This window comes from Lepidothrix coronata, unplaced genomic scaffold (assembly GCF_001604755.1).
Source record: "Lepidothrix coronata isolate B3197 unplaced genomic scaffold, Lepidothrix_coronata-1.0 Scaffold41, whole genome shotgun sequence".
In the NCBI taxonomy this organism is placed as follows: Eukaryota; Metazoa; Chordata; class Aves; order Passeriformes; family Pipridae; genus Lepidothrix; species Lepidothrix coronata.
Window position 1 is genome coordinate 2,001,543 of NW_016690221.1, and position 8,011 is coordinate 2,009,553.

Below are 8,011 nucleotides of genomic sequence, written 5' to 3' on the forward strand. Positions count from 1 at the left end.
CATTGATAATATTATTAAAGACAGGAAGGAGTAAAAGAAGACGTAGCCATGCTGGGATAACTGATCTATTTACGCGAGACGGCGGGAGGAGTGCTGTGAGAAAGGTGTCTCAGGTCAGGAGAGCCTCTGCAGGCCCTTCCCCTCCACCAGCAGAAGAAGACACAGCAGGTTTAAGCAGCCCTAACCCAGTTTAACAAGTGGTACAGGAGGGAGAGGTGGTTAATAAAACATTGGCTGCTTCCCTCAGTGATGTGGAGGGGGTATGGGAATGCAAGCTCTCCTGCTGCTTTTTGGAGCATCACCTAGAAGGAAAATGCTGGCCAAGGGACAGAGCATTGGCTGGGCACTGGTCCATTTGCCCATGCAGAACAGGGAGGCATTGAGTTAGATTAGAAAACGTAGTGTTGACCTTGGGTGAGTGATGTGTCTTCTTCCTGCTCAGGGAAGGGACTTAGTTGTTCCTGTGTGGTGCCCACAGCAGCAGAGATTGACTCTGGATTCTCCTTCTGTTGCACTGACTGGGATAACCTGGTGTCCTCTGAGAGAGGAAAGCACTCACCAAAATAGGGGAGTTCAGAGGAAAGGTGGCAATGTGACAGCGATGTGACTGCCTCTGTGCAGAGCCTGGGGAGAGTCAGAGGTTTCCACCCTGCCTGCGTGGGACCCCATGTGAGCAAGGAATGGAAGTCTGGTGTCCTTTGCTTAGTTATACTATTCCTCTCCCCTCAAAAGCAATGGCTTCAAGTGTCTTAAAAATCACAAGCACCTGAACCCTTTCAATGAGACCCACAACAGCAACAACCAACCATGCACAGAGGGCGAATGTCCTACCAGCCTGGCTCCACCCAGGGCTCCCACCAGGGCTCTGCCTCCAGCTCCCCTCTGTGCCCTGGGCATGTGCAAAATGTACCGTGACAGGGAGCTCTCACCAGCAAAAAGGGAGGATGATCCTTGTGGGAAGGCCATGATCTCCCCCTTCACATCCCTACAAGGCTGGCTAGTGTCCCCTTGCATGATGCAGGAGTAGATCTGCCCCACCATGTGTCCCCATCCAGCAGGACGAGGGGATGCTGCTGTGCGGTTCCCAGTGATGCACCAGAATGGCTGTGGGTGACTCGCCATCCAAGGGATAATTTTTTTCAGCCTGAGATGCTTCTTCACTGTTGTTGTCAAATCCAATCTAAAAATCATCAGACTAATTAGAAAACAAAAAATGACATTTTACGGGCTGTTAGTGCTGTAAGTGGACTAAGGCCTTATGGTATTTAAAGAATGTTTGGAAAACAACAGCGATATTTACATCTGGGAAAGTTACCAGGCAGAAGCTTCATTTCAGAACATTTTTGTTTAACATATTCAGCCTTGGTGATGACAAATATTACTGCACATCATTACCCCAATTTTTCAGGGTGTTAATACCTCATCCATTGCAAATTGTATCTGCTGTAGACTTGGCAGTTTGGATGAGTTTTTATAGGTTCCCATTTGTTCTGAGTTTCTTTCTCATTTTTGACTTTGAAACTCTGAAGAAGTCAATGAAAGTCAGTGAAAGGTGACAGGAGTGGGGACAGGGGACTCCTGCCAGCCCACAGCCCAGGTGCAGGGTGGTTGTGCATCATTAATCGCTCTGCTCACCACCTGGAGCTGGTGGAGACATCCAGGACTGGTTTGATCTTTAGTTCTACCTCTGCTTGCTGGGCCTGGCGGATAAGGGGATGTCTATGAGGGTGGTGGAGTTGTCATGTCATTATATTGACCACTGAAGTCTCAAAATGGGCTTCATTTGGTCCCATTCATCCTTGATGATGCTGATCACTGTCTCCCTACTGTGCTTGCATCCCTGTGGAGCGTAAGGGATCCTACATGTATGATTTTGAATTCAGTACAGCACAGGCTGGATGTCCTTTCCCCAGGCCCCAGAGGACATATCCCACTGTTGATGGTTTCTTTTGGCCCCTCTGGATACCTTCACATGCTACTGTAGTGCAGATGACATAGCACCTTCCTCTTGGGACCTCCAAGAAAGTAAACAGAGGGAATAATTCACAATGAGCTATTTCTTTAAAGATTTTTGTCTTGTCTTTTTTTTCCCCTCTCGTATGCACATTGTCCATGAAGAAAATTAAATTCTCCAGTGCAGTTTTTTGGTGTTATTCACAAAACTCTTTGAGGAATAACTCTTGGCTTGTGCGTGCTTTCAAACCAAAGAGTCTGCCACCAGATCTTCAAATTGCAATTTGCAAAACACCCAGTTCGAACCATGCATGCAGGGCAAAGTCCACCCTGCTTGCTTAGCCACGTCCAAACACCAGTGGATGGAGAGGAAAGCCTTGTCTCTGCCCTCCTTGTCACTGCACAGATCGAAGCAGAGACATCACGATCCCCATATTTACAAGTGGTCACTGATGTGGGGGCCTCATTTCAGACACCATTTCAGACACCAAAGCTGTGCCGTGGGTACCTGAGGTTTAGTCTCCTTTGAGGTGGTGACAGAGGCAAGTCAGTCTGGATCTAAAGGTCTTCAGAGCAAAACTTTTCCTTTGCTGCTGTGCCTTCAATTCTCCTACACCCCTGATGTCCTAGAGGATATCTCCAGTGACCCTTTGCTTGGCGAGCCTCACCTTGTCACTCATGAGGGACATCATCTGTCCCTCAAAAGGCAAGCTAGTCCAAGGCTTGTCGGTGGCACTGGCCAAAACAAGTGATGCTATTCCAGGGCTGTCATTAAAATGAAGCTATTCTGCTTTGCCAAAGCCATCCCTGAAGCTGATCCCAGCAAGAAAGGTTGACAGAGAGCACATGCCTGCCTTGGAGACATGTAGATGCAGCACGACTTACTTTTTATTTACAGAGCATCAGATTGCACATTCCCTAAGAGCTCTGATTCATCCCTCTCAAACCCTAGAACAAATATTCTGAAATCAGTCTACGGCATGGGGACAGGCTTTGTTCAGTGCTTTGAAAGAGAGCAGGTAAAGTCATTACCCTCACTTTGCATAGCAAAAAATGATATGCATAAAGCTGCATAGAACAACCCTGCAAAGCTCAAAGGAAACAAATGGGCGACTTGCACCATGAATTTCAATGGGACTTTGTGCCGCCAGGATAATAGCCAGCGAGACAGTGAAATATTGCATGGAGAGACATCGGGCAGTAAAAACATGTTCAACTTGCTAATGTGGTGGAATATCCCACAATATCACACGGGGGAAGATTGCAGAGCAATTGGATGGGGACAGGCGGATCAGCCTGAGAGAGAATGGAGCACACACGGGCACAGGACAGGAATTATTTGGGATGGTGACTGCAGGGGTCTTTATAACACAGGGAATTACCCTGTGGCTTCTCTCTGGAGCTGCCCCCCCTGGCCTGAAGGACTATTTATCCAGTTGTCTTGGAAGCAGCACCTGGTTTACAGGAAGGTCTCCAGCCAATTTTTCACATGGGTTAGCTACAGTGCTTGGAGCACCCGACCTGGGATGGAGATCTGTAGCCAAGTTTCTTATTACTATTCCCAGAAATTGCCTTCACACTGATCCCTGGCTGCTGAACACAGCCCACCTCAGGTTTCCACTGTTCTGTGATTCCAAGCAGAAGAGACAAGGCAGTTTTCAGGAAAAGGGGCTGGCACCAGACAGATCCTGGCCAGGGCTGCAGCATCCATGGTGGCATCCCAGCTCTATGGACACAGTGTCCCAAAGTGTCTCTGTCTCCTGTGAGCCTCCTTGCAGGATGCCCTGTGGCCATGGGCCCAGTAAAGTCTCTAAATATGGACTGAGAAAAATCACCCTCCTATTTGACACCCAGAGGAAGGAGGCTTCCACATAGCTGGATAACTCGCCCGAGTGAATTAGCATTCTTTAAATTAAAGAGCTTTAAACAGCATCTTCTCCCCAAATTGCCACTATATCCATTCCAATAGTTATAGCAAGTAGACCCAGAGGAAGAGGAAGGAGGAGGGAGAAAGCCAAGACAGAGGATGGGCGATGCTCTGACATGACAGGGAGGGGGCCAGGAGATGCCTGTTTGCACCATGAGCAGCCGTACTGTTACCAAGGCAAAGGAGTTAAAGCAAGCGATTCCCTAAGAAGGCATCCTACACTTTTATGGATTGCTGATGGTGAAAGCAGTAACTGAAAGGACACCTCTGAGTGAGCACTCATGTATTAAGCAGATTTGGACATTGTCCCCATGCAAAACAGAGTGTGCCTTTCAAGGCTGCGCAACTCCACAGGTGAGGGGTGAGAAATCCGAACAGGGAAAGCTTTATCAGGACCTTCAAGCTGCATTTTCAAGATGTCCACGACAAGGGGAAATGGCAGTAACATGTCCGACTGCCACCATGGAGACTGGCTACTGGTTCCTGTGTGTGGCCACCTGGTTATTTAAGGGTCATTTGTGTTTTGGGCCAAAGAGAGATGGGGAGAAAGGACAAACAGCCAAGATGTGTAGGTGAAGCTACAAGACAGGACTGTGGATATCTTAAGTCTTCAGCTCTGAAAAGAAGAAAAAACTGAAGATGGGTGAAAGTGGTGAACAAATCAGAAATTCAGATGGGAATCCAACTATTCAATCCACCAAATCTGGGATTAACGACACCATCTCAGCTTCTTCTCTTATTTTAAGACTGACCAGAGATCCAGAACAAAAATGCATTCAGGAAGAGAATGGAAATGGGTTCAAAACATCTCCTTTTCCCCAGGATCCCATAAGCAGAGACCTCCAAGTCCTTCATCTTCTTTAGCTGGCTCCAGGCAGGCTGAGTGCATCCTTGAAATAAGAGTGTAGGGAGCAACTCTCCTCCATCCACACCAGCCCAGCGCCAGGACTCCGAAGGCAGCACTCTGGTAATGTCCCTTTCATTGGCACGACATTCAAAACAGCACAGCACCAGGGCTGCTGACTCACAGGTCCCCAGGTAAGGAAGGAGCCGCCAGGGAGGCTCCAAAGCTGCAAGCAGATCCTGCGACGAGACCCGGCCGTGCAGCGACTACAGCCATCCAAAATAACATTTGTCTCCGCCGAGACTCACAAGCCCCTTGGGAAAGGAAGGACCAGCTATTCAGCAACGCCGTCAGATCCCGGGGGGAACGTTTTGCTCAGAGAATGGGAGTTCGGAGGATTTCTGCAGCTTCCCCTCCCAGTCTCAATTTACCTCACCAAATTAAAAGCAGTGTGGGCTGGAAACGACGTTAAAAGGAAAAAGATGACAGAAAAATCACACTGAGCGTATTGTTCTGGATAAATAAGACACAGGCGTGTTGCAGAAGGTAGCTAAACCCATCCCACAAACGGTCTTCTCCTGCCAGGAAGATGTGACAAAAATAATTACTTGGTCTATACATAATTATTGTGCTGCTTTGAGCAGCTGCCTGCCCTTGGCACAGTTAAGGGAGCTTTTGCCTGATATTGGTTAATGACATTAACCATTAGCCCCTTAATGTCCTGACCTGCTAAACAGGCTGGAATGTCTCCAATGATGGTGCTGGGCACCCACCTACGTGTCTGTCCATGCTGATGGGGGAGCACCACGTGCCTGTTGCAAGAGAAATGCTCCCAGGTGCCATTCCCAGTTGTACCAGTGCCTGGAGATGGATGGAACCCAGTGAAATCCTGCATCAGGATATTCACCCAGGAGATACTGGTTGTCACTGGTAGGGCCATGTTAGCCACACAGATGCCAGCAGTGGTTTGTGGTACTCATGAGAGGTAGGATCAATGCTGGAAAACACAGAATTGTTTTGATGATGAAAAAAAGAAAGGGAAGAGGTAATGAAATCACTTTTTTTTTTTCTCCCCTGGGTGGAGAAAGTTCCAAATCTCTCCAGTTTTGGCCCAGCTGCCAGAAAGTGACCTGTTTCATGGGTCACTTGGGGAATCCTCCATGGAATAAATTAAATGCTCTTCATTTAATTCTCTCAAAGGAGAAATAAGAGTTTTACAACCAGCTGTCAAATGCTCAGCAGCTAAAATATCAACAAAGTATGACAGATGCAAGACCAAAAAAGCCTCTGAGGTTTCCTTTTATTGACTGGAAAGTCTCTGGTTTCTATCTTATTATCTTTCAAACTAAACTGATATGAGCTGAACAATCAGGAAATTGAATAGCATCATTGGCAAAGACAATCCTCTCCCAAAATAGCTGACAGTGATGAATACCCGAGAAGACCGACCCATTGCTTGGGCATGGTGGGATCTAACAAAACAGCATTTGATCTTATCCCACACAACCCATTTGGCCAGAGCTGATGGAGAGCCAAACATCCTGCTTCTCCTTTATCTGGGAATAATCTAATGTTTGGGTCACGTGGAGCTGGGTTGCAGATTGATAATCGCATACTTGAAGATCACAGGCTATGAAAATTATTGCTGTGCTGGCTGGAATAAATTATGCAAAGCAATGCGTTATCTGGGAGCCTGCAACACGCAGGCACACGCACACTTCGGTGATCTATCGCTCTCCATGCAGATGTTCTGCTGCAAAGACATTTTAATTAATACATTGAAAATACGTTTCCTGCCTTGTCTGAGCCGGAGATGAGCAGGGAAATGACGCTGAGTGGGGTAAAGCCCCCACTGCAGAAGAAATGAGGAAGGGAAACGCAGTGATTTAAACCCAGTCAGAACTAAGAAGTGTCTGAGCTGGGGCCCAGTCGTGCATTGAGCTGGTGTTGGCAGGAGAGTGAGTGGCAAGAACTAGAGATGCCCTCCTGGAGGTACTATGGGGCTATAGCTGTAGCACAACCCCTCAACCCTTACTATTCCTTCTGCTGAGAACGTCCCTTCACCCACTCTTCATCCCTGGCATCCCCACTGCCTTCCTGTGCATCACCAGGGAGGACCCAGGTTAAGGCTCAGTGAGTAACTGTTCAAAGCAGGAACCAAACCTAATGCTTGAAAACTTGGCTCTTCCAGAAGGGCCATTGAAATGAAAAAGCCCAGTCAAGACACCAACCACACCAGCAACATTTGGATATAAATACCTTTCCAGCCAGAGAAATAACCTGAGAAAGCAATTTCCACCCCTCAATGCAAACTGAAAGGGTGGGACATCTGGCTTAATTAGGAAAAGGATTTTTGCCTTTCATGCTTTTCTCCTTTTCTATTTTGTTTTTACTGACTCTCCTGCATCACCTATGAGACTCTTCCCGTTCAGATCAGTGAGGGAATGCAGTGGCAGCAATAAATACAAAGGGGCAATGATGTCACAGCTGTCCTCAGTGCCTGCCCTGGTAGGTGCAGCCCAGTGCTCCCATGAGTTATCCCTCCCCTGCGCCACTGCGGGCATTAGTGGTGGTCTCACCCACCACATCACAAGAAGAATCTTAAATCATCCCACCAGAAGGTGAGGAAACCCACAAAAGGATGGGAGAGGAGACTGGGAGGCAGGTCAGCAGGGCATAAACCAAACAGCAGTGTTAATTCAAGTTTGCATCCTGATGGATTGGGAGAAAATCCCATGGGGAAGAGAGGGCAGAGGGGGGTGGGGCACTGGGGCAGGAGGAAGGATGAGCCAGATAGCAGCCAGACTCCCCAGAGGGGGCACATTCGTGGGGACACCACTCAGCAAGCATGTCCTGCCCAGCTCACAGCTGATTTGGCCACACTGGGATTGTTGCAACCATCCCACACGTTCTTCTAGTAAAGTGATTCTTGGCCATAGCCCAGGATTAATCCTGGGTGGGAGAGTGGGAGACTGGAACTGTTTTCCTGTGAGGAGTACCTTGTGCCTGGAGGTGAGTGGGGTCTGATGAAAGAAAACAATTTACCACCCCAGGGTCTGTCCTCACCAAGGGGATGCACCAGCAGGTGGGCTGTGGGATGCAGCCCAGCTGGGCACCTCTGTCGTGTTCCATCAGGACTCAAGAAGAGTGATAATCAAAACCCCTGCATGAATCTAATCAGTATGGAGGGCTCTGGCCTCAAGCAGGGAGAAACCCAGATATATTCCCTGGAGAAAAAAGATGTGAAATTAGCCTTGCCAGGCTAGGGAGTGCTTTTAAATTGCAGC

General features: G+C 48.1%; 1 long non-coding RNA gene across 1 annotated transcript in view; it reads left to right on the plus strand.

Annotated features, from left to right (window-relative positions):
* The first annotated feature begins 6,663 nt into the window (after window positions 1-6,663).
* The window catches only part of LOC108496682, a 5,199-nt gene continuing 3,851 nt past the window's right edge, over window positions 6,664-8,011 (plus strand). The window contains exon 1 of the long non-coding RNA XR_001874546.1: window positions 6,664-7,345. This is a non-coding gene — a long non-coding RNA (uncharacterized LOC108496682). The remainder of the gene's footprint in view (window positions 7,346-8,011) is intronic.